Source organism: Sander lucioperca, chromosome 20 (assembly GCF_008315115.2).
Source record: "Sander lucioperca isolate FBNREF2018 chromosome 20, SLUC_FBN_1.2, whole genome shotgun sequence".
NCBI lineage: Eukaryota > Metazoa > Chordata > Actinopteri > Perciformes > Percidae > Sander > Sander lucioperca.
In genome coordinates, this window is record NC_050192.1 from 16,287,328 (window position 1) to 16,314,250 (window position 26,923).

At 42.6% G+C, this 26,923-nt stretch overlaps 1 protein-coding gene across 4 annotated transcripts in view; it reads left to right on the forward strand.

Annotated features, from left to right (window-relative positions):
* The first annotated feature begins 2,160 nt into the window (after positions 1-2,160).
* The window catches only part of si:ch211-137a8.4 (apolipoprotein B receptor), a 47,972-nt gene continuing 23,209 nt past the window's right edge, over positions 2,161-26,923 (forward strand). For 3 of the 4 annotated variants that reach the window (XM_031304066.2, XM_035995838.1, XM_031304067.2), the window contains exon 1: positions 2,161-2,410. The gene's annotated coding sequence lies outside the window, so the exon portion shown is untranslated. Of the gene's footprint in view, positions 2,411-3,130; positions 3,241-26,923 lie in introns of those variants that run through there. The other variant, XM_035995837.1, reaches the window with a different exon arrangement.

Genomic DNA, 26,923 nt, shown 5'->3' on the forward strand with positions numbered 1-26,923 from the left:
TTGTGTGTGTGGGGGGCAGGGCTGGATGAACGGGTTCGTATCATATTGAACAAAAACTTATGCTCAACAATTCAAATGATATCCTACGAAATTACAGCGACTGCCGGCCGGTCACATGACAGTTAAGTTTAGCGGTCTTTACAGTTAACTTTAGCCGAGAAAAGGTGACTGTGAGCTGGCTACAGAGCACCGCGAGGCAGTGGTGTAGTGTAGTATTTTATAGTGAGTGTAATGTAATTTTTTCCCTCCCAGCATTAGACTCGCCCGTCCCAGAGCGACGTGTCCCAGAGCGACAACCCCATAGGTTTTTTGTAACGTTACCGCGTAAAGCATCAGCCTCATCTGGCTCAAGTTGGAACAAAGAAATCAAATAAGTCCTGCAGACGCTAATCGAAACGCATCACCTGACCGCTCATTTACTGCGCAACCCGGAGCGCAAGCCCGAGCCCGGCCCGAGCCCGGCCCGAGCCCGTGTAAAATGATAGAAATTAGGACCGAACGGGTCAGGTTCGGGCAAAGATCTTCATCTCTAGTATACAGTGTTTGACATCAGTGTTTGACTTCAGCCAGAATCCTTATCATGCATTGAAAACTACAGTAAAATACTGTAAAACAGTTTTCAGTATTTTACTGTGGTACAGTATGTAGTAATTAACTGTAGCTATTACATTATGTCTAACAGTGTATTTAGAAATGGCCGAGTGTCACTGCAGTTTGTGACTGATTGATTTTCTATATGACATAGGCCTATGCTTGTTCCACACATTCGTTGGTGTCTGACGAGAGAGCAGGCAGACCGACACATTCTCATGAATGGGTTGGTACGAAACCGCCTTATCAAGGACGCACTGTGTCCTGCATTGAATGTTGGGTTCTGAACATAAGATGATGGGCTGTGAAAAATCAGAAAAGGGTTTTTCAGAACAGGTTTCATTGCCACAATAAGTTACATTTATGTGGAATTTGCCTGGGGGAAAGGTGCATACATAAACAAACAGACAAATATATTACACACAACATTAAATGTGACATAAATAATAAATACAGAAAAACAAGGATATACATACAAAGTAACTGTTGCTTAAAAAAAAAAGGCTGAATGGGTTGAGTGCAAAAATTGCAAAGAATATGCAGTATATGAAAACCTAAAAGAATGATAAAGATTTTCAATTAAAACTGGCCAGTGGAACAAAGTGTTGCAGAAAATGCTCAAAATTTCAATTTTGCTCAAAAGGTGGTGATCCCATGAAGAACAGACTGCGTGAAGACGCTCTGCTGCTGAAACTCTTCCAGCGGACGGCCTGAAGCGGACACGGAGCCGCGAACGCATCCAGCCAACACGTGCACTTTTTAAAACTGATCCGGCTTAGCGTGCATGGCTTCTCTCTGCTGCTCCATCTCCATCTTCTTCCAGTTCACTCTGAATGGTTGATGTTTGAAAGAAGAGGGGGGGGGGGAGGTCTCCTCCTCCTCCTTACCCCCTCCCCCCTTCATTCTCCCCCCCTCTGTTTGCTCACCCTGATGCTTTGCCCCCATTGTTCTCCTGCCCATACACACACACACACACACACACACACACACACACACACACACACACAGGTACCAAACAATGCCTGAACCGTGAATGGAGCAGCCACCACAGGGAGAGTTGTAAGCTGTTGGCGCTCAGACTATGACACACACACACACACTCTCTCTCTGTCTCTCTCTCTCTCTGTCTGTCTGTCTCTCTCTCTCTCTCTCTCTCTCTCTCTCTCTCTTTCTTTCTTTCTGTTTGTGTCTCCCTCATCGCTTGAGCATCACGTTCTCTTCTCAGCTTCTCGGTGACCAGAGAGCAAATGAACTCCCGAGAAGATAATGTTTCTCTAAACCCTCTTAACTAGAGGGGATGAAATTTGGGGGGAGGGAGGGGGGAAAAGGGGGGTGGGGGGGTCTGGCGAGGCAAGGGGCGGGGCTGGTGGTCTTCATAGTTGCCAGGGGCAACCACTGGGGAGTGAGTGAGGTAGGAAGGCACCCCCCCCCCGTGCGTGTGTATGTATGTATGTATGTATGTATGTGCGTGTACGTGCGTGCGTGTGGGACCTGCCAACGTCCCGCTACGAGACCCCTCGCGCCAATTTCATCCCTCACAATTGGCAGAGAGAGAGAGAGAGAGAGAGAGAGAGAGAGAGAGAGAGAGAGAGAGAGACCTAGACTGAGAGCGCAAGGCAGAGAGAGACACAGAGAGAGAGAGAGAGAGAGAGAGAGAGAGAGAGAGAGAGAGAGAGAGAGAGAGAGAGAGAGAAAGAGAGAGAGAGGATGGCTGGTAGGATTTAGCCCCGGCAGCAGCGTCTTTTCCCGTCCAACACAACAAGCTTATTACCTTTCTCTCCACGCGCTTTGGAAACGGATTTACGCGCACGAAAAGGAGGTTTGTTCGGCTCATTTATCTACCTATTCTCTGCTCTCATCGTCTCCCTGCTCTTTGCATTAATCGCTGCCTTTTTTTTTTTTTGTTGATTTCATCACCTCTGTAAATGAGCCGTTTTATTGGCCGCGTTGTTGCGCGCAGGTTCGAGGCTATACAGCTCACGGGAATGCGTTTAATGGCGATTAGCTGGCGCGTAATTAGCCGATAACGGTCACATTAACCTGGTAGGAGTAGTAGTAGGAGAGCGGCAAGGGGGGTGGGGTGGGGGGTGCAAGAGGGGCTTGTTTGTGTCGAGGTTGGAGGGTCTCCGGAAGACAGAGACAGTGGTGGCGGCGGCGGAGGGGGACAATGAACTGGGGCTGTTGTTTGGCGACGCTACGTGTTGGTTGTGTGCCCCAAAAAAGCCGTTGATCTGGTTGCTTCTGGAAGCAACGAGAGGGGTTGGGGGGGGGGTTGGGGGTTAAATTAGAAATATGTCTTATTTCATGATTTAGTTATTAATCACAGCAAAGCCCGGTAGAATCGCACAGACTGGCTCCAGTCTGAGCGTCTGGTTTGTGCGCTGTTTTGTGTTTGTGCGCCGCTTTTGGAGCAACAGAGGCGAATGATATCAGTCTTATATGTTAGTGAGTGTTCACATGGGGCTCAACAGGGAGCTTTGTGGTATTTCTAATCACACATGGGGTCGTTATAGTGCAGGGATGGATACCTGCTCTATGATATATTTGATATTTATGTGATATTTTCATGCTTTGTCTTGTCTGTTTGTTGCTCTCGGGCGCAGACACGTATACGGTCAAATGTGAGAGCTGCCTCTGTGCATCTGACACGTGAGTCTGTCATCTGCCCATGTGAATATGTGTGTGTGTGTGTGTGTGTTTGTTTTCGGCGCGTACAGTCTGCAGAATACCACCAAAAAGATGCATGAACAAAGGGTGCATTAAGTTGTTTATGCGCCTTTATAATAAAAAAAAAAAAAACCTGAGGGTATCATACAGTGCGCGCGCAGAAAGAGACAGAGGCTGAAATGGGGGCTGAGGGAGACGGGGGAAGGGGTGCGAGGGTCTCTCAGCCATTTTCGATGAAGCGCGTGTGAAAACGCACGCACATGGCGACAGATTCCGACTGAAATCACATCGCATGTTATCGCAGCCACACGGTGTCCATGTGTGAGATGTAAACGAGGTCAGCGCGGGAAAAAAGCGCCGAAACACCATTATAATTTGAATCCAACTGGCAATTATCATTATTAATATTGTCTGCTACTGTATTCATTAACATAAAGGAGGTTGGAGGTTTGAAGCGAGGCTCTTTCTCCCCCCCACAATAGACAAGAGGGCAGCTTGTTGGGAATTTGGCGCTTCACTTGTTTTGGTCAATGAGGAATTCTCTCTCTCTCTCTCTCCCTCTGTCTCTCTCTCTGCCTGTCTCTCCCTCTCCCTCTGTCTCTCTCTCTGTCTCTCTCTCTGTCTGTCTCTCTCTCTCCCTCTGTCTCTCTCTCTCTCGCTCTGTATCTCTCTCCCTCTGTCTCTCTCTCCCTGTCTCTCTCTCTCTCTCTCTCTCTCTCTCTCTCTCTCTCTCTCCCTCTGTCTCTCTCTCTCTCTCTCTCTCTCTCTCTCTCTCTCTCTCTCTCCCTCTGTCTCTCTCTCTCTCTCTCTCTCTCTCTCTCTCCCTCTGTCTCTCTCTCTCTCTCTCTCTCTCTCTGTTGTTGTTGATGTCGGAGCCCCCATGAACCCCTTCCCTCCCTCGCTGCTCTCTTATCCCATTTGATCATTAGTATCCCTCTCTGTGATGTGATTGGCTGATGAATCGATGCTGTGGGATGCTTATGTGCAGTATGACTCTGTCTCTATTGTTCCCTGTGTAAACCTGATGCTTCAATCGCCTTTAAATCGGCTTAATAAGCCAAATAAATCGCCTCAGAAGCAGTTCCATCGTGTAAAGTTGTGCTTACGTCTGGTATAATATTGCTACAGCGATTTAAAGTGCAGTCAACTGTAAAGTCTAGTCTCCGTCTTCACGCTTGGTGGCATTATATTGATGTATTTTTACACTATTTCAACAAGGATTTTACAGGACAAGTGTGTAAAATATTCTTTTCATATCAGCAATTTCACCAAATGAATTATTTAATCTCTTGTCTTTGTTGTTGTTTTTTGGAAGGAGAGGAAAAGGAGAACAGGAATAAAAACACGGCGCCATATTAGAAGCTTTTTTTTTTTTTTGCCCCCCAAAATGGAGGGGGAGGAGGCTCACAGGAGCTCATTAGCAATGCAAATTAGTTTTTTTTTTCTTTAACTGGCTCGGGCACCTGCTGTCTCGAGCATGCGCGTGGCTGCCCCCCCTCCCCCCCTTCTGCCTCGGGAATGCGCCTCCCTCCCTCAGCTTCCTTCCCTCCCTCAGCCTCCCTCCCTCCTTCAGCCTCCCTCTCTCACTCTTCAGAATTATGCTCCTTGTCCGCGCGCGCGGCTCACACACTGTTGGAGCTTTGAGACAGATATATAAGAATATGTATGGAAGAAGAGGAGCTCAGGCGCTTGTCTCTCCTACTTAAAAAGTGTCTCTGTGTGTGCCACGCTCTCAAACAGCAGCTGTCTTTAGCATAAGGAGAGGAGAGGAAAGGAAAGGAAAGGAGAGGAGAAGAAATGAAAGGATAGGAGAGGAGAGGAACCAAGAGGAGAGGAGAGGAAACGAGAGGGGAGGAAAGGAGAGGAGAAGAGAGGAAAGGAAATGAGAGGATAGGAGAGGAGAGCAAAGGAGAAGAGAGGAAAGGAAAGGAGAGCAAAGGAGAAGACAGGAAAGCAAAGGAGAAGAGAGGAAAGGAAAGGAGAGCAAAGGAGAAGACAGGAAAGCAAAGGAGAAGAGGAAAGGAAAGGAGAGCAAAGGAGAAGACAGGAAAGCAAAGGAGAAGAGAGGAAAGGAAAGGAGAGCAAAGGAGAAGACAGGAAAGCAAAGGAGAAGAGAGTAAACGAGAGGAGAGGAAAGGAGAGGAGAGCAAAGGAGAAGACAGGAAAGCAAAGGAGAAGAGAGGAAACGAGAGGAGAGGAAAGGAGAGGAGAAGAGAGGAAAGGAAATGAGAGGGGAGGATAGGAGAGGAGAGCAAAGGAGAAGAGAGCAAAGGAGAAGAGAGGAAAGGAAAGGAAACGAGAGGAAACGAGAGGAGAGCAAAGGAGAAGAGAGGAAAGGAGAGGAGAGCAAAGGAGAAGAGAGGACAGGAGAGGAGAGGAGAAGGCTGTTGTTTGGCCTGAAGGTTAATCTTTTATTTCATGAAGTGTAACAGTTTATGGTTCCAATCTTTGTTTCATTCATAAAACGCTGCAGGAAACGCTGGTGTTCATTAGGGTCGGGTACCGAATTCAATACTTTTTAGGCACTGACCGAATTGCCTCTAAATGCCTCGTCATTCATTACCCAATTTCAATACCTAAGGAGTAAATCTCATCAGTGTCAGTGGGCCAATCAGCACGCAGCATGCTTCTACCAAGATCTAATAACGTTTGTGATTGGCTGTCTAACGTTACGCATCATAGAGAAACGTAGGAAAATCTAATATTGTGATTTCTTTTTGTTTTATATTGCAAAAAGGACCGTTTAAGAACCGGTACCAAAGTCAGAGTATCGGTACCATACGATGATATCGGTCTTTTATTCCCTGCTCTCTAATCCGACCCACAGGAGCGTTTTCCGTCCTCGTATCTAAACCAGGGAACCTAACGGTTTTAACCATGTCAAAGTTGTGAACAGTTGCAGTTTGGTTACCTTTAAGCACCAAAACTACTAAGTTAAGTTTAGAAAAAGATGGTGGTTTGAGTTAGTTTACTTAACTTCCAGTTGCGGACGCGACGCAGAACGTGACATTCCACAAAGTTAAAAACAACTCTCCGTTTACTTTTATTTTCAAACGGGACATGAACCTCAGTCTCCTGGGTGAAAGTCCTTTGTTTGTTTGATCCATCCTGCGTCCTTACGAGGACATTTGGCACTCTTATACTTCGTCCCATCACGTCAAAAAGTGATGCTTGGTCGGGTGCCTTTGGCGTTTGTTAGTGACGCAAAAAGTCTCCTTCAGAGTCATATTTAGACGCCTTAAGTCCCAAAAGTGACTCATGGGGTTGGAGTTGGAGGACATTCTCGAAGTATACTGTATTTCAGCATTGTGTTGTAAAGGCAGACAAATTGTGGAAGTCTGCAATCCATTACAACCTAACAGTGTCATCATTCTGACATGATGGTGTTCACTGGGAGGGATTCTGCAGCTCCAGGAGATTTCAAGTCTTTGCAAGTTGTTTTTCATTCTGTTAGAGAAATGAAGGAGACCCACTCGCTGCCTGAGAGGTTTAAAAAAACAAAAATGTTTCAGAAAACTGCCAGCAGTAATGTTGTGTGACAGACAGATCAAGAAAACATTGTTCTAGGACTCATTGAAGCCATATCTTGTCTATTTTAACTGGAATAACCAAAGACAATGTTCTTACAGCCATGTTGCTTCATTTAATTAAAAAATCCCAACACTGTAAGCCTTTGATGTAAATTTACAACTAAAATCACACAGTATCTTACTGTTTTACTGTTATACAGGATCATACTGTAAATGGCAATGCATTCTGGGAGAAAACAATAATAATATTACAACACTATGTGCGAATGTTACAGATTACAGGTATTTACTGTTAATACTAGGTCCAGGATTCGGCTTCGGATTCGGCTGAATATGGGGCTTTTTGACGGGTTCTGTTTCTGCCGAACCTTAGAATTTTTTTCCACCGAACCGAACCCTACGCTTGCACTACGTGCGCTACGCTAGTCGACGTAATGACGGCGCCGTTGATTACAGGAAGGTGTTTACGTAGGTGGACCGTTCAATGCAGCAGGCTGTGAGAAAGTGAAAATGGAACTCGTGAGCAGAAAAAGTGTTTTTTGGCAGTACTTTCAGTCAAAAGAAGGCCGTTCAACATGTTCAATTTGCAATGCCGATTTGTCTCGTGGTGGCGAGGACCCTAAACAATACACAACGTCGCCGCTGTTACATTTGGTATGAAACATCCGAAAGAATACGAGTTGTGCATGAAGGAATCTACAGACAGCAGTCAAAATGTAGCAACTTCAGGTACGGCAAAGGACAGTCACAGCTAAAAACTTGTGTTAACCAGACGACCATTACCAGCATTGCTAGCCCTGGGAGTAGGATTCGGTTGTCGGTTTCGGATTCGGCAGAATCTTAACCAGTGGATTCGGTATTCGGTATCCCTAGTTAATACCAATGCGTAGGAAAAGGTGGGAATTACACTGCACTACTCCAGTATATTACTGTAAATTCAAATAATATGGTAAGAAACTGTCTATTTACAGTAAAACATTGTAACATTTAAAATCAGTAGTTTGTTTAGTAGGCGAAGCTGTAAATTACTGTAAATGTACTGTAAAAAGTTTTGAAGTGTGTGAGTGTAGTTTTACAGTGTGTGAATCTAGTTTTTAACACCTGAAAGCCCAGTTTTCATGTTAAATGTAGGCTATGTCTTTTTAAACGCACACTCTTTTATTTCTCCGAGATAATCCACTCAATATAAGTGCTGCTTTTCCATAATGAGTCCATAATGTAGATGTTCAAATCAAACTATTGCTGAAGGGTTGAAGAAGTCACATTTCGGACAAACTTAGAATGTGGAAGAATGAAGCCCTACTGTGCTTTGCAGTTAGTGATGTAGTAGAGAGTGAACTGCACCACAGAAAGGGCCCTATTTTAACGATCTAAGCGCACGGCGTGAAGCACCTGGCGCAGGTGCGTTTAGGGAGTGTACGAATCCACTTTTGCTAGTTTGACGGCAGAAAAAAGGATCCGTGTGCCAGGGGCATGGTTCTAAAGGGTTGTACTTAGTGTCTTCATTAATCAGAGGTGTGTTTTGGGCGTAACATGCAATAAACCAATCAGAGATCATCTCCCATTCCCTTTAAAAGCCAGGCGCGTTTGGACCTTGGAGCATTGCTATTATGATGGAGGATTTGCACATATTTTCAATCTTTTGCGTGTTTGTGTGCTGCTGTGTGTCCCTGTGTGTGTAACAAGCATAGTGTGTGCGTGCTGTGCATAAGCGTAGGCGCATTTTACTAATTTGGTGTTAAAATAACAATGAAATGCTGCGTTATTGACTTTAGACCAGGTTGTTGTTGGTCAATGGTGCCATCACTTCCCGCTGCCTCAAGATAGTAATACGCCCAGAATGCACCTGAACACACCTCCCTGTAAGACCTGCATGCCCAGAATGCACCTGAACACACCTCCCTGTAAGACCAGCACGCCCAGAATGCCCCTGAACACACCTCCATGTAAGACCAGCACGCCCATGGGCGAACAGATGGGCGCAGGTGCATTTGCTATTTAAACGACGTGGGCGCTGGATGGAAAATTGACAACTGCGTCGGTCTTAAACTAGCAACACTTGAGTCGGGCTTTGCACCGGGTGCAAGATAGGGCCCTAAATAGTTTTGTGAGTTGTATCAGTTCACAGTCTGCCACGAAAACACAGCTTTTCTGAGCGTGAAACTTTTGCCTGACATCTGACTGACATAATTTGTTGATTATTTGACTGAGTTTTGTCTGACTGTTGATCATGGATTGATTGTTCCAGATTCTTAAATTTGACAATTTGCGGTATAGGGCTGCAACTAACGATTATTGTCATTGTGGATTAATGTGTGGATTATTTCCTGGATGAATAGATTAGTTGTTTTGTCTCTAAAATGTCAGAAAAATGTGAAAAATATCGATCAGTGTTTCCCAAAAAGCCCAAGATGACAAGATGACTTTAAATGTCTTGTTTTGTCCACACTCAAAGATAGTCAGTTTACTATCCCAGAGGAGATAAGAAACTACAACATACTCACATTTAACAAGCTGACATAACAATAAGTTTTTACTCAAACCGATCAATTGATTATCAAAATACTTGGCGATGATTGGTCACACAATAGAAGTGATATGAATGAATATGTTTGTTTTGTTTTTTTTAGACCACATGAATGTCTTTATAAAGAACAGATTATTTGATATAAGAAATAACAGTTTGGTGCAGCTCTACAGAGGATTTGTCTTTTAATACTGCTACTCGTCTCCTAGCCAGAGAGATAGCAGAGACAACGAGACGACATGGTACACAGTTTAGATGTTTGCAGAGCCGATGTGACGAGATTATTTGATCAGAAAATAAAATGTGAAAAAAAAACCTCTGCTGGAAAGACTTAACATCAAATCGGTATTAAGCTAGACAGACAGACAGATAGCATGGCCATGGATAAAATATTTAGCTGGCTTTCCAAATCATCCTTTTCCCTCTGTGTGTGTGTGTGTGTGTGTGTGTGTGTTTGTTGGCTTTCCAAACCAGCCTTTTTCGCTTTTTGTGTGTGTGTGTGTGTGTGTGTGTGTGTGTTTGTTGGCTTTCCAAACCAGCCTTTTTCGCTTTTTTGTGTGTGTGTGTGTGTGTGTGTATGTGTATGTGTGTGTGTGTGTGTGTGTGTTTCCCCCACAAATCCTAACCGTTACGCCTGTTCGCTGGGGAAAACAGGGTCAGGCTGGAGAAGAAGAAAAAAGAGAAAGCGAGAGCGAGCCCATGATGGGCAGATAAAGGCCTGTCTGTGTCTGAGGGAGAAGAGCGAGGAGGATGAGAGGAGGAGGAGGAGGAGGGCAGTGTGATGAAGGGGCCTCTCTGTTGAAGGAGGGAGTTGCGGCTCTATAGATGGCTCCCATGGCGGACAGAAACAAGGCATTTAGTCTGTGAGTCGGCCTCTGTAACGCCATAATAGGCTCTTATAATGATGCCGCTATGGACAGGGAGAGGGGGAAACAGAAAAACACAGAATGTCCCTTTAAACTGGGGGCTTGTTGTGAGGAATGCGTATAGTGTGATGGGAGATGGATGAGCTGTTGGGTAATGGGTAATTGGTAGGAACAAGAGAAAGCCGGATCTGGGGGAAAGTTTAGGGCCGGAACATAAAAAACCTGAACAGTGGAGCATGTGATGAATCCAGGTTCAAATTTGAAGTCATACTGTAATCCTGACTTGGTGTTAGCAAGTGATCACATTCCTAACTCGTCAAATAGGGACGCTTGGTCTGTGGCTCTCCTTGTCAGATACTGACACAAAAATCATCCTTTGGTGTCTGTATGGGACACGCCGGGCAGAGCAGCAACTTGTCCACAATGTAGTATTAAGAGCAACAACGGTGGCGAGTAGTATGACAGACGGATGGATGGGTCAAACAACATAGGACTTTCACCCAGGACACCGGATTTATAAGGTTTAAGAAAGTATAAACTTGAGGTGGATGTTTAGGAGTTACGTTTGATAAAAGGTCACCTTGCACGGATTCTTCTCGTAATATCACAAGATCACGCGAGTGAGAATCGCGGGATCACATATCACACAAAAAAATCCATCTTGTCAGGCTTCAAGTAAAAGCGTCCAAGCGTGTCCAAACAGCAGCGGACCGAACCAATCAGCGTCGGGTGAGGAGCTACTGGCAGGCATGTCTGTTGTTTTTAACATTGCTGATTCAAGCTGAGTGCTTTTGTTCCTCTTTGGCTCCAAAAACTACCTCAGTTTTTTCTTTGTTTAATGAAGAAAGTTCTGGCACATCCAATTGTTGATTTGTTCAACACACTCGTTTGTATCGGACATTAGTCCCCTGGTCAATTTCAGTGTCATCTGCATAACAATGGTATTTTTTGTTTGTTATTTTGTTGTTTTCCATAATCTGAGCCAGTGGAAGCATGTAAATGTTAAACAGAAGAGGCCCCAGAATGGAGCCTTGGGGAACTCCGCATGTCATATTTATCCGCTCAGATATGTAGATTAAAGTACACCAAGTTTTTGGTGTGGAGTTCCAACCAATTTAGTACTGTGACAAAAAGTCAAACAGTAAGTCTCTCCTGGATGATGTTAATAGTGTTGCACTCAATTGTTCACATGAAAAGTGACAGAAATGGTTCAAACCCTGGCTCCTTTCTAACCTTCGCACTGCTGACTAATCGCAGCATGAAGTGGGTGGGCAATGTCTGATTTACAGGACATAGACACCCCTAATCCGATGTCAGAAAGGTGTGTGTGGGGGGAGGAAGTTTCTGGAGCTATATGTCCATCCAACAAGCATTTCTTATGGAGTATACTGGCAGCTTAGACCTGAGCACGAGTAGGACTCAGGATGTGGACCCCGGTCTCTGTTGTCTATGTCCTACGTCCCTACGACATTCTTTCGAACTACAAGAACATAAAACTTTCCCACCAGCTGTAATCCTATCAGCAATTAAGTTTCACTCAAAACACAACTGGTGAAACAAATGAGTAGAATTAACGTAATTTCTGGGAAAAAGAGGTGGGAAATTTGATGGAGTTTTTTTTTTTTATGTTTTTGACGCCTTTTTTCACAGTTAGTTTTTTCTTTTTCCAACATTTTAAATTGTTAAATTTTTCGTTTTCAGCGCTTATTTCTACGTCCCATTTTTTTCTGATATAAAACAAAAATTGAAAACGGGTCAATGTGACCCACAGTCAACACAAGGGTTAAATGCTGGGCCTGAAAGTTAATTATTATGGCTTTCAAGGAACACGATCCGTAATGTGAAGCAGGACTTACTGTTTGAATATTGCTTTGGAGCAAACTGGATTGTTGCAGAAAGAAAGAAAGAAAGTGCACAGTTGGAGTTAAGGTGGATTTTTTGGAAAAAGAAAATGGTGCATGATGCATTTCTGCTTCTAGTTGCCCACCTTTCCAGCTATCCAGCCAATTTCAAACTGTAAATGCTGTTTTTTTAGAATTCCCTGCAGCATTAGTCAGTCAGGACTGAGCGTGAATTTGGATGAACAATTCAGAATATATTTGTTTTAACTTTGAGACAATAATATGGTTTAACGTTAAGGAGAAAAACATGCATAGTTTGTACAACATGGTTCTCTAAATAACAGCTTTATATCCAACCATTAGTCTGTTTAAATGGATTCAGATAGTTGCTCTAAACTGCTACTTGATTGCATTAGCTTTGGTATTAAATTCATATATATTATATTCATTATATCACATTTATTGTTTACCGAGCTGTCTGTGGGATGTGATTCTATTATGAAAATGACATTAGGTCAGTTGTGTTTGAAATGTGGACAATAATGTTGAAATGATGCAATCAGGATTTATTAGAAAAGGTTTTAAAAAAAAATTTTTGGAAGCTACTAGCCCTGAAAATTCACATCACAAAGACTAAGAGTAAATCATAGTTGCTCTCTGTCAAAGTGATTGGATCAACTAGTGCTTTAATGATTACTAGGTAAAGCAATTAGTCAATAACAATAAATTAAACCAAAGTCCCGAGGCTCTCTGCATCTACACGAGGAAGAATAATGCTTTCCTTTTCCAGATAATGATGGGTTTGTTCCCTCCGGCTACAGTACAGATACAGAGTAGAGATATAGAAGTATAAAAATTATATTAAACTCTAGTCTCTACTGTTGGATCCTGAGATAAACTCCTGCTGCTCTGACGTCCCTGTCCTTCATAACCATTCAATGTTTGTTTTGCCATTTCTCATTTAAAAAAAACAAACTTGTAGGACACCTGCACGAACAGCCGACTGCAGACAAGCTTTCAATAGTCAGATTTCAGTCCTTCAGTTCAGGTTTACCTAACAGGTCAACTTTATTTTATTCATTTATTAATTCTTAACTAGAGGGGGAGGGTGGTTAACATGTAAACTCTCCTGTAAAACAGACAGGCAGGCAGTGATACCGGTGTACTTTGTACATTGTATGGAAGCCATACAACATTCTTCGTAGGTAAAAGTAATGATTACTTCCATAGAATTTTGGGCGTTTTATGCAATTTTAAAGCATTTGAGAAAATAAAATGTAAATGGTCTACTGACTAAAACTTTGACATGAACTGTGATTCACTCAACATCTTCTGATCTTGATATAATGTCATTTAAATTAGGATTATTGACCATGAATAAAAAGTGTTGGAAAAAAGTGACAAAAAAAGTTAGTTTTTGTGTGTGTCAACAAGTCCATGGTCAAGAGGAAGACAACACAAAGGTTAAGATTCCTCTTCATTGGCACTAACCAGGAAAAACATACCCTGAGTGTGATGGAAACAACAATCTTTGAAATTGGTCCAGTATTGAGCGAGAACGCTGTGACTGGTAGCCGTGTTGGCGTCCACTAAAAGTTCTGTTTTTGCTGCTGACAAGCTCAGATTATTATTCTAAGTGTCTGACAACATTATGGAAAGGATCCCTACAGAGATAGACCTTTTTTAAAAAGAGTAAAATCCTCTTTGTTTGACCAGAAACAACTCCGAAATCACCATCACCAAACCCACCAGACTCCATGTAAATAATCAGTACTTTTAGCGTGTATAGAGCCAGCATATCTCCACATGTAAATGGGTGAATTAAGGGTTTATTTCAACCAAACCAGAGTGGTGATTGTTGGAACAGTGGAAAGACGAACCAAGACAGCTTATAATAGTTATTTTGGTCCTGTTGACTTTGAATAAAGTGTGTTTTTTGATGATAAACGCATGTGAACCGTGGATTAATTGCGACGACCAACCATAACAATAGTGTGACATAATTGTTTACTGTCACTGTTAACTTAAAGTTGGCTGATACATCTCTATGGACGATTGTTGTGAAAAGATACAGGCAATGTTAAAATCAGTTGTATGTTCACGTGAAGGGGGCATGCTGAAAGCAGTTGATAGAGACAGTCATGGCTAGTGGAGGAGCGAAAGAACTTGAAAAGCCGTGATGCCGGTTACAGCTCCGCCGTATCAGCGACAGTTAATGGTTGACTTACCCGAGAACAGGGCTTTGAGACCAGGTACAGAGCACGGCAAGCTGAACGCGCATTTCCGGGGTGAAAGTCCTTTGTTTTCCCCCTGGGAAACTAAAACAACCTTTGAACGTACACGTTCCACCTAGACAAGTTCCTTCCTGAGGCTATTTTGCAGAGGCACCATCGCTCCGTCCGGCGCTTAGCGCCACCCAAGACAATTGTGATTGGTTCTGCAGCGCTATGGAGGAAGGTCTGGCAATTGTGAGACTATTGGTACCTGCTAGACTCAGCTCTGCTCGGCTCGGCTCGACCGCGGTGCCCCGTTGCAGATTTAGTACCGCATCATGTGTGAGGCGAGCGTGGCTGGTCGCCATAGCGACGCCGCAGGAAACTGCCTTGACCTAACGCGACACGCACACCGAATGTCGAAGGTGTGTTGTTTCTAAAGAAGCTGGAGGCAGCAAAAAAAAAAAAAAACGCTGGCAAAACTATTTAAAAATGGCGGGTTTGTTCTGTCGCTATAGCAATGATGACGCAGTGATTAGTGACGATTCTCTCCGACCAATCAGTAGTCTGCAGGTTTTCACGTCACCTTTTGGTATCGCCTCAGCTCGCTGGGAACCTCGACGGAGGTGAGACTAAAAAAAGTCCCAGTTAGCAGCTACCAGGGACTTTTTATCATAACGGAAAACCAAAAAATGGGAGTAGAGTCGAGTTGAGTCGAGCAGGTACCATGTAGTGGAAAAACACCATATCACTTGCCAGATGGGACAAGTGATAAAAAACCTTGGAGTTGAACGTGACGTACTGATGTTTTATGCTCTGAAGCTCTGCGTTCGATGTGTTTCTGCTGCTCTGTGTACATCTTTCTTCACATGTAAACCTGTGTGACAGCTTCGCGTGCCGGTTCTCTTGATCCCTCTGATGGATTTAACAGGCTTAAATCAAGTGTCATGTAATTTGAAACTGCATTGCTCCCTGCAGGGAAATCCTCTTTTCTCCCGACCCTCTACTCTCAGAGGTCAGAGGTGGAGGTGGAGGTTAGCTGTAGAGCTGTAGAGTGAGCTGGACTGCGGCCTGCGGGTTTAAAACTTTGCTCAAGGACGAGTCGGCGGGGAGGGCGGTGGAGGCGTCTGATGGCTGAAGGACAGTTTCTGTAACGTTACAGTGAGCCGTCACATTTGTGGCGTAACTGTGTATTTAGCAGAGGTTTATGTGGATAAATGTGTTTCTTTTGATATGTAGTTTAGCGTTTTAACATGCTAACATTTGCTATTAGCAAAAAAACACAAAGTACATCAGAGGCTGATGGGAATGTCTTTAGTTCTGCAGGTATTTCGTCATAAACCGAAACCGGGGGGTGGGGGACGGCGCAATAAAGGAAGGCTTGTATCATGTGGTCGTGCAGACTAAAAGATTTTCTTTTTTCCTGTACAGTGAATACATATCATTTCCATATATCGGTTCCATTAACTACTAATAATTGGTATCGGTATCGGCCTTGAAAAGCCAGTATCTGTCGACCCCTAGACCAAACTGCCAGACAAAAAGCGTAATGAGAAAATGCATTTTCTGCAGGAAATGCTTGTGAATGTTTAAAAGTTAAATTGCTAAAGCTAAACATCACCCACTCTAAGCCATGCTATATACACTCCATTATGAGCACAGAAAAAAGCCTGAATGAAATACTAAACGTAAACAGTGATAACACAAAACGTGTAAAAGATATCATGAAGCTAAATCATTTTCTAATAGCTATAGGTTTTGCGAACAGTTTGAATGCCTTCTGAAGGTAAAAGTATATGGGAGGAGGAGTAGCATTTCGAAGAGGAAGAAGCCTGAAAAGCATTTGAAGATTGCTCCATCGACTTTAATGTAAAATACAAATTGAAAAAAGCTTAATATTTCAAAAAGTATAAATAGTGGGGGAAAAGTTGAAGAAGTCCCATCATGTGCTTAAAGAGCTGAACATTTTGATATTTTAATGGTTTTTGTAGCTGAACGTATGCAGCCGTTAGAGTCGACCTAAGAAAGTTGAAGAATATAGAATCGGATAACTGTGAATGCTGCTCAATCAGCATTAACACAATGAGGGGAACGCGCTTTGGAAAACACTGCAGTAGATACCATCTCCTTTTCCATTCATAGATGAAACTGTTGAATTATATCCAAAATGTGAATGCAGCTGTAACTTACCGAGCCAAAAAACATACTGACTGAAGCTCGACCAAATTATTTATCAGTCTGTATCCCTTTTGTCTACATTTACATATTATTTGTTCATATAATTACGGTGGCTGACAGGGGCAAACACACTGCTTAAAACTTAATGAAACAAACGCAAATAGACAAAACACAAGCAAATTAAGAAAACATCTTCATTAATTTGACAACACGCAACATGACAAATTGCACAGCAATTAGTGAACGCGCTGCAAATACACACAACACACCCAAATACAGAAACGCGCTGCAAATACAGAAACAATGCAACAAGAAAAGCACACGATCCCCGAAAACGAATGCAACAAAACGCTGCATCCAGATTACACAACGAAAGTTCTCCAGGCCTCTAGGGGGAGTGCTAAGTGGAACAGCTTGATTTTCAACCTCATAGAGAGAGAGAGAGAGAGATTGCATTTGTTTTTGGGGATTGTGTGCTTTTCTTTTCGCTTCTTTCTCTATTTGCAGCGCGTTTCTGTATTTGGTTGTGTTGTGTGTATTTGCAGCGCATTTGTGTAAATGCTGCGCATGTGTTGTCAAATTTATGAAGATGTTTTCTTAACTTGCTTGTGTTTTGTCTATTTGCGTGTGTTTCATTAAGTGTGCTTTCATTGTGTTTGCCCCTGTCGGCCACCGTATATAATGGACAAAAGACACTTTGACTTTGAAGGCACTTTCAATCATTTTATCTGGGATTTGGCGTTCTGTGGCAGTGACATAATTCCTATTCGTCGTGGTGAAAGTGTGGATCAGATTTGACTCCCAATCTTTGTAACGACTTGACCTGTAGGTAATTGGTTCCATGTGTGTTCAATCAAGCCTGAGAGGATTCACTAGGTGCACCTGTGGAGTAACCAACATGTAGGGTGACTCATCATTTTGCACTGAGAGCTGAAACGTTTGCACATTTCTTCACTGTCTGTACAGCTCTGTAATGTATCACGTAGAATCATGGAAATCCAGACTAGTTTTGATCTTTTCTGTTTTTTTGTGTGCGAGTCCTCTCTTGCTGTGCGTTACTTTTTCCCTGACTACTGCACCAGAGAATGAGACAAACAAAGGACAGTTTTTTAAGTCTCAGATCAACCCTTCCCACCATTCATACAAGATAAGATAAGAGAGACTTAATTGTCTTCCATCTTTATAAAGTGCAGTGCAGTACATAAAGGAACGAAACTGTGTTAATATACAATGGATGACCTGGCATTTTATGTGGTTTTAATTGTGTCAATTAAAACTGAAATTCCTTCACAATCCTCCCAAAAATGCAAAGCAAAGCAAAAGCTGTGTCTTTCTTTCTCTCCCACAGTAATCATGAACAAATGCTCTGCTGTGAACCGGCACAGAAATCTTGCTCAACATTTCTTTTTTGTGGAGGAACTGAGTTGAAAATAAACGGACCCTAATAGCGTTGCACATGAAAGCCTTTTCAGAGCACCCCAACTCGGCTTCTGATGTGAAACTACGACAGCAGGGATAATTAGGGAATTGTATTTTGAAAATATAGGTCTGCATCGTAATGAGGGCACAAAGCCGAATATAAAAAAAAAAAAAAAAAAAAACTCTTCAATTCAGCTCAAACTGCTCCAGAGCTGCAAAAGAAGACGAATGGCTTCAAGGCATAGAAAGAAAGTACTACTGTGGATTAAAAACAGATCACACACACACACACACACACACACACACACACACACATAAATGGAATAACAGCAACACAGCAACTTATTTAAGATCACAGAGAACAATGTAAACGTTTGGAGCTGCAACTAAAAATTGTAAATGGGGTCATTTAAAGCCAAAGATTGGCAACGAGATGAAACTATTTGCAACGCGCCGGTCTGCAGCGTTCTTAAACCTGCCAATTTACACCAATGGGACATTGTGTACGTTAACATACACAACAATATTCCACTATCATTCCGAATATGACAATATTCAGAATTTAAAATGGATTATGGATAATTTTATTTCTATAGTTTGTAGCTGACTCCACCAGCTGACTTCTCTACTGGCTGTTGAAACAGGAGACGTCTCTTACGTTCTAAAACCAGCCTCTGGAGACTCCACCAGCTGACTTCTCTACTGGCTGTTGAAACAGGAGACGTCTCTTACGTTCTAAAACCAGTCTCTGGAGACTCCACCAGCTGACTTCTCTACTGGCTGTTGAAACAGGAGACGTCTCTTACGTTCTAAAACCAGCCTCTGGAGACTCCACCAGCTGACTTCTCTATTGGCTGTTGAAACAGGAGACGTCTCTTACGTTCTAAAACCAGCCTCTGGAGACTCCACCAGCTGACTTCTCTACTGGCTGTTGAAACAGGAGACGTCTCTTACGTTCTAAAACCAGTCTCTGGAGACTCCACCAGCTGACTTCTCTACTGGCTGTTGAAACAGGAGACGTCTCTTACGTTCTAAAACCAGCCTCTGGAGACTCGACCAGCTGAGTCGCAGCAACACCATCAGCTGGTTTGAGTCGAGCTGAGACAGGCCGGTTCAGACCGCTGAAACTTTTCTCTGCGGGAGCATGCCTATGTTCCCACAACCCTATGTTCCCACATTTCAAAGATTTTTTTCCAAAATTAGGCCCTATGTTCCCACATTAACCTTTTTCATAAATTTGTATCAGATTTTATCCCCCTAACCCCTAACCCTAAAAACCGTTGTGGAACACAAGACCTAATTTTGAAAATGTCCATGAACATAGGGCCTAATTTTAAGAAAAATCTTACAAATGTGGGAACATAGGGCTGTGGGACCATTGGGCTAACCCCTTCTCTGCGACGTTCCAAAACGGTTTCGTCTCGCGATCTTTGGTCTGAATTGGGCTTTAGGGTGACAGAGACATAATGGAGGGATACTCTCAGATAGCTACAGAGAGACCCGAAAATATGCTCTAGAGACTAGAGAGGGACAGATGAGTGATGTGTGGTCCTGTGGGCTGAATCCAGTTTAAATTGGCTGCTCTCCTATCTCTGGATTAGACCTGGGCTTAATACCTTTACACTAAAAGGCCTGTCCGTTCCCTTCGGAGGGAAATCTGCTGCCAGAACACACTCGGCTTTACTCCACAGCTACAACAACAACAGCAGCAACAAGAGTTTATCTGGCTGACGCTCGCCAGAACAAATCACACCCCGCCAGGCGCGCTCAAACACCCTCCATGTTTCAAATACAAAAAAGGAACAAGTAACCAGACGAATGGAAGCAGCTTCTATTTCTGGCAGCCATCTTTGTTTGGGTCTTTACATGAACAGAACAGATCAGATTAAACATATCAAACGTTCTTTGGTTGCAGCTTCTCTGATGTGACAATGTGCTGTTTTTTTTTCTGTGTTTTATATCTTTGTAAACTGAACATTCAACATGTTTGATAGTTACGACTTAAAATCCTGTAGTGTGAAAGGAACAGCGATGAGTGTGGACATTTTGGCAAAGTGGAGACATTTTAAAGACATTTTAGTGGATGGGCATGTTTAGTCTAGTAAGGTGAATTGAGCATATTTTAGTAAGAAGTCCTCCAAAACATATAGGTCATATATTTCTCCCACTTAGTACGACCCACAGGAGCGTTTTCCATCCTCGTACATAAACCAGAGAAGGTAGCGGTCGCGGTTTTGAAAATGTCGTTGACCTTGTGTTGTGGAACTGTCGCACTTTGGTTAGGTTTAGGCACCAAAACTACTTAGTTAAGTTGAAAAAAGATGGTGGTTATTTCACTACCTGAAGGTTACGTACGTAACGCTGAACGTGACGTACCTCCGGCTCCGTTTGTTCTGTAACTTCAAAGTAAACTCTGCTTTTACATTTATTATCAAACGGGACACGAACCCCCGGTCTCCTGGGTAATGGTCCTGTGTTTATTTGACACTTGGCACTCTTTCACTTCAGGGGGCATGTTTCTGACTTTGACCTCTGATCTGACTTCCGAGTACAAATTGGAACGCACTAACAACTTGTTTTCATTTATCAAATAATGACAGAAGCCTGAAGCTAACCACACACACACAATACACATACATACACACACACACACACACACACAATACACATACATACACACACACACACACACACACACACACACACACACACACACACACACATACACACACACACACACACACACACATTCTGAATTAACTGCTGAACTGCTTGTGGACCAACAGGTGCAGACATTCCTATAATCGTACGTTGCAACGTCTGCTGTGATGTATTTTTATCAGCTGAAGTGTGCAGTGCATGCTTGACGTCGATGTTTGCAGAACGTTGTAGTTCAGCAGTGTGGATGCTCACATCGTTATAGTTATGGTTCTTGGTGTGGCCCTTAACTTTGAAGAAAAAAATCTGTTTGCCCAGAACGGTTTGTGGTAATCGCAGCTCCAAAATTGAAGAGATGTTGTTGCTGCTTTAAGGTAGAGACGCAACAGTGCAGAACGACTTTTCTGAAATATATCATTACACAGACAGCTGCTGCATGCAGGTTCGAGAATCTCTGGTCACTGATGTGAAATATGTCAGCAGGAGCTGTTGCAGGATCAGTGTGTCTGGCTGTCTGAGAGCAGGATTTCTCTAAAACCTTCCCAACAGATCTCGATGAGATTTGGCAGACAGTTTGGACTCTAGCCAAAGAACCATTGATTACATTTTTATAGTGATTTGGATCTGGGATTTTTGTTGTATGGCTATGAAAAGTAATGGAGGCTTTGGCTTAATTTTCTTCAGGGATTTTTTCAGCAATAGACTCAATTTCTTCTAGCCCTAAAACAATAAGCTGGATAATTCAACACATTCTCACTCCCAGAGCGTCAAACACGGACGCTTGGTCAGGTGCCTTTGGTGTTTGTTATTGACGCTAAAAGTCTCCTTTAGCGTCACATTTAGACGCGCTTGGTCGGGACTCTTGGCGTCACTTTTTGAAGCTCTGGGTCATGACGTACGTTTAACTGACATGCGGCAAAATAACTGGACAGTTAGGTTTAGGAAAAGATGGTGGATGGGGTTACAAAATGTATGTTTCTGTGACACGCGGGACAAGAACGGGACACGAACCCCGGTCTCCTGGTTGAAAGTCCTGTGTTGCATCTCTCTGAAAAATCACAATGCCAGATAACATAACACGGCCCCCAAAAAGTCTGTTATTTTTTTTGTCCTCCTGCTGATTGTTATATTTGTGCTTTGTGTGCATTTCTGCTGTCAAAATCGACAAATTATCAAAATTAATAATAATAATAATAATAATAATAATAATAATAATAATAGTTCAGGTCCTTTGTACACAACCCGTTCTCACTCCGAACTCGAAAAATATGGACGCTTGGGCAGTAGTTGTCAGCGTCAGATACAACGCAAAATTCACCCTTCAGCGTCTGTGTAGAACGCACCGGGCAGAGCAGCAGCTACACGGCGTTTGAAGATGACGTAGTAATAAGAGAGACGACGGTAGCGAGTAGTATGAAAGACCGAAATTCTGCATAGGGAGGTTGGTTGGGGGGGTGGATGGGTCAAACAACACAGGACTTTCACCCAGGAGACTGGGGATCGTGTCTCGCATGTCACATTTCCTAAACCCAATTGTCCTGTTCTTCTTTACCTAAACCCAACTGTCCCGTTCTTCTTTACCTAAACCCAACTGTCCCGTTCTTCTTTACCTAAACCCAACAGTCCCGTTCTTCTTTACCTAAACCCAACTGTCCCGTTCTTCTTTACCTAAACCCAACTGTCCCGTTCTTCTTTATCTAAACCCAACTGTCCCGTTCTTCTTTACCTAAACCCAACTGTCCCGTTCTTCTTTACCTAAACCCAACTGTCCCGTTCTTCTTTATCTAAACCCAACTGTCCCGTTCTTCTTTATCTAAACCCAACTGTCCCGTCCTTGTCCCGTGTGTCACAGAAACGTACCTTTTATAAGCCCACCCACAATCTGTTCCTTAACCTAATTGCGTCAATAGTAGCGTCCAATAGAATGCGTTTAGATCTGACGCTAAAGGAAACTTTTAACGGCAATAAAACGCCAAAGTCACCTGACCAAGTGTCCATATTTTACGAGATGGGAGTGAGAATATGTTGGTGCAAATAGTTCATGAGAACAGCATGCATTTTTCTGTGTAAGTGAAGCCCATTTAGTGAGCCACATTTTCCTCCAATTAGAGTCGGATTTTGTCACATTTATGGTATGGTGCAGATTAAACGCTGCTGTCCTGGGAAACACATCTCCACTTGTATTTCCTCAGATCGTCTCTGTGTGCTGCGACCTTTCATCTGGTTACAGGATCGCTCAGGCCAGGGCGCCGTGAACGACCTGATTAAAGGCTGGCCGCTTTATAATCCGCACAAAATGAATACGAGTCGCTGAATACGACTCGCCTCGCTTCTGGACACGGTTTCTGCTCTGCTTACCCTCAGGCTGAGAGGTCACAGGTTCAATTCCCACAGCAGCTACACTGTGTCTGGATGTCTAGTGAAAGTGTGAACGCTCTGACTGGGCCGCAGCAGTTTCCCTGCAGGCCTGATTTCGTGTAGTGTGACTGATGATTTTTTTTTTTTATTACAAAGTGCTGCAGACTCTCGGTGTTTCCAGGCTCCATATTTCACAAGTTTAACTCCATATTTCACCTGAAATGTCACCTGCAGCCATCTTTTTATACAGTCATTTTTTCCCCCAGTGTTGTTATTGCTTCAATAAGCAAACATACTTTTTTAAATTCTAAAGGCTCAAGTCATCCAGTGCCCTTTACAAATATAGTTTTAGTTTTGGTTATACTTTCTGATCTAAAACTCAGGCTCAAGAATCATACATGGCCCCCAAAAAAACCTTAGATAATTTCACTTTACATTAATTAAAGACATTCGCACATTAATTTGACGCATACATTTTTGCAGTAAAATTCACTACAATGCAGAAAATGAAGTGAAGCTTTTGTTTCTTTTTTCACGTTTTTTTTCCCCCCACAATTTTTTTCAATGTTTTTGTTGCTTTTAAAAAAAAAATACATGCAGACATGTCCCGGGACCTCCCTAGATAGTTGGAGATGTCACACACCCCGCCCCCGTTGGACCCAAAGTTACGCCCTTGTATATGGCTATACAGTATGAAGGGTTCATCTGCTAAATGAGCAACACATTCTCATGAACGGTATGATATCATACGCAAATGTATGCACACCAAAATGTATAACCTACAAAATTAGGAGAACACCGGGTGGTCACGTGACGCCGGCTGGCTACGAGCTCCGTGACACCGAGCTGTAGTTGCTAGTTGTTTAAGCCGCTACAGAGCTTCGTGACGCTGGCTACAGACCTCCGTTGTATCAGCGATAGTTGGTGGTTCAGTTACCTGAAAATAGGTGACTTTGAGCGGGTACAAAGCACCGCGAGCTGCCGTTCGTTTTCGGCGGACATTACGGTTAAATATAGTCCACAAAATATGAGCGTTTTTCTGCGACAAAAGTTAAGATTAGGCCCCAAAACAACTAGTTAAGATTAGGAAAAAGATCGTGGTTTGGATTAAAAACACTCCTAAGGAACACATGTTTCCCTGGGTGAAAGTCTTTAGTTTTCCCCGGGAAGCGATCTCCGCTCTCTGGCTTTAAAGTCCTGCATGCCAACGCTCCCCAACCCCCCCCGACCTCCTCCCTACGCGGCCAGGCGCGTTCTTAAACAGCGGCCGTCAATGTGGTGAATACAGCAACACACAAAAAACGTGGAATGCTTACGAATTACAGTGCTTAACTTTTTGTAGCGTTTTGAATGAATGGACAGGCTGAAATGAGATATATCCGTTTCATCGGTTTGATTTTCCTTAATTAAATATGTATGTTTTTGTGTTTGTGTGTGTGCAAACTCTGCGTTTCTGTCACAGTAACAAACAGGCCATTGTCAGTTTAGACTGAAACTAGTGAAGCTGTTTGTGAGCAGCATTTTTTATTTTCCTGGAAATGTGACTTGTTGTTGTTGTCGTTGCTGTTGTTGTGGTGTCCACAGACATTTTGCTTCCCAGGCAGCACTTGAAGGAAAACTTCACCCTCCAAATCATAATTTATATCTAATACTCATCCATATTATGTTACCTTGACATCTTGGGAAATACTTTTATTTGCCTTCTTGCATTTTATGAGAAGATCGAAGGGCCCTCTCAAAATCAAAGTATACCTTCAAATCCCTGCAAAAGAAGAGTTAAAAATATAACTCAAACATTTTTTCCCAAAGATGGTTTCGGTCATTTAAGGTATTTTTCTGATAAGTGTGGTTTTTATTAGTTAATTGATGCTAATAACAAACAAACAAAGGGTGAAAGAGTCCCATATTTTTGGTACTTGCTATCCATTCCTTTTTCTCCAATTTCTCTTAGCTGAACGTCTCATTTCCTCTGAGTTGATTGGATGGTTATTCAGATCACCTGTTGTGCAAAGCAGCAGCTCCTAAAACCCTAAACAGAGATTGAGAACAGCTTGGTGTGTTTCCTCTCTCGGCCAATCAGGGTGAGACAGAGGACTTAAGAGAGGCCTGGAGCCAGACTGGTGGAAGTGGTTTTACAACAAGTGGACCTTTTTGCAATTTTTTCCTCATTTAGTATTTAATTATGAGGTTCAAATACTTCATTTTGGTGACTTTTTATGCACTCATTTGTGCTGGATTAGCTTATCTGATGGTATCTTAACGAGAACGCTTTGTGATGCACTGAAAATATTTACTACAATGTTGTCAAATTGCTCACAAAGATGTACCACCTTTTTTCAGTAAACACAGACACACATAGACACACAAACACACACACACACACACACACACACACATACAGACTCAGACACACACACACACACACACACATACACACACACACATACATACATACATACATACATACATACATACATATAGGGTTGGGCGATATGGAGAAAATCAAATATCGCGATATTTTTGACCAAATACCTCGATTTCGATACCGCAACGATATTGTAGTGTTGACTATTGGTGCTTTCACAAAATATTTACACAATGAGATTTTTGATAAATAATCATCAGTAATGTGAATATAATTACATTTAGCTGACGCTTTTATCCAAAGCGACTTACAATTGCTATATATATGTCAGAGGTCACACGCCTCTGGAGCAACTAGGGGTTAAGTGTTTTGCTCAGGGAAACATTGGTTGATGTATCGCAGTGGGAATCAAACCCTGGTCTCCCACACCAAAGGCATGTGTCATATCCACTGCGCCATCACCACCACAGTAACTGAGTGGGTAAAGGCACAACAGCAGTTACAACAGTCTCGTAAGTTCAGAAGATGACATCACTTTACTGTAATGCAGCCTTTAAAACCAGGAAAAGACCAGTCTTATGCCATATTACGATATCCAAAATCTAAGACGATATCTAGTCTTATATCACGATATCGATATAATATAGATATATTGCCCAGCTCTACATACATACACACACCCTAACCTTAACCCTTACCCTCACCCTAACCATAACCTAATTCTAACCCTAATCCTAAAACCAAGTCTTAACCCTCAAACAGTCCTTTAAATTTGTGGGGTCCAGCATTTTGGGCCCCACAAGGCTGTGTAGACCCCACAAGTATACTGTATTCCCCAGTTTTTGGACCCCACGAATATAGTAAAACAAGCACACAGACACACACACACATACACACACACACACACACACACACACACACACACACACACACACACACACACACACACAGTTCACAAGTTACAAGAATATATGTATGTTTACTGGAATAAATAAAAATAATAATAATAATAATAATAATAATAATAATAATTTAAAAAAAATAACAGACTTAAATGACGGACCTTTGGCAGTGAGGTAGGTGTTGGTATCTCTCTTTATTGTCATTGAAGAGAGATTGTTTCTCGGTGAAGACACTTGTGAGATTAGATTTTGTATTATGTGTTTGGGAACAACTTGTTTAACTGAAGCAATAAAACATTGAGTGCATTAAAAAGTAATTTGAAGTAATTATTTGTAAGATGGGGTACTTAATGATTCATTTTAGGTAGTAAGAGTTTGTTCAGTCAGTCATTGAATGATATCTTCCTCCTAATTCCTGCCTAAGCAGCATGAAAACAACCCAGCAGATCTGACTGTGGCTGTTTGTGTCTGATTACGTCTTGAGGGAGTACAAATGGATTCTAATGAAGTAATTATTGTTTTATCATTATTTTATTTTATTTTTTATTACATACAAAGGCCCTAATACATGCCGTAGTATTGCAACTGCTGCACAAAGATTCCCTCAAGATACATTTTTCTATCTTATCTCAAAGCACACACATAGTGCTTTTCAGGAGGTGCTACAGAGAGTCATTAAAACTGATCAGGGCATCATAAACACACAACTACCCACCCTAGAAGACATTTACAGGGCTCGATGCTTGCATCGGGCCAAAAGCATCACACAGGACTCCTCCCACCCAGCCAATCACCTTTTCACCCTGCT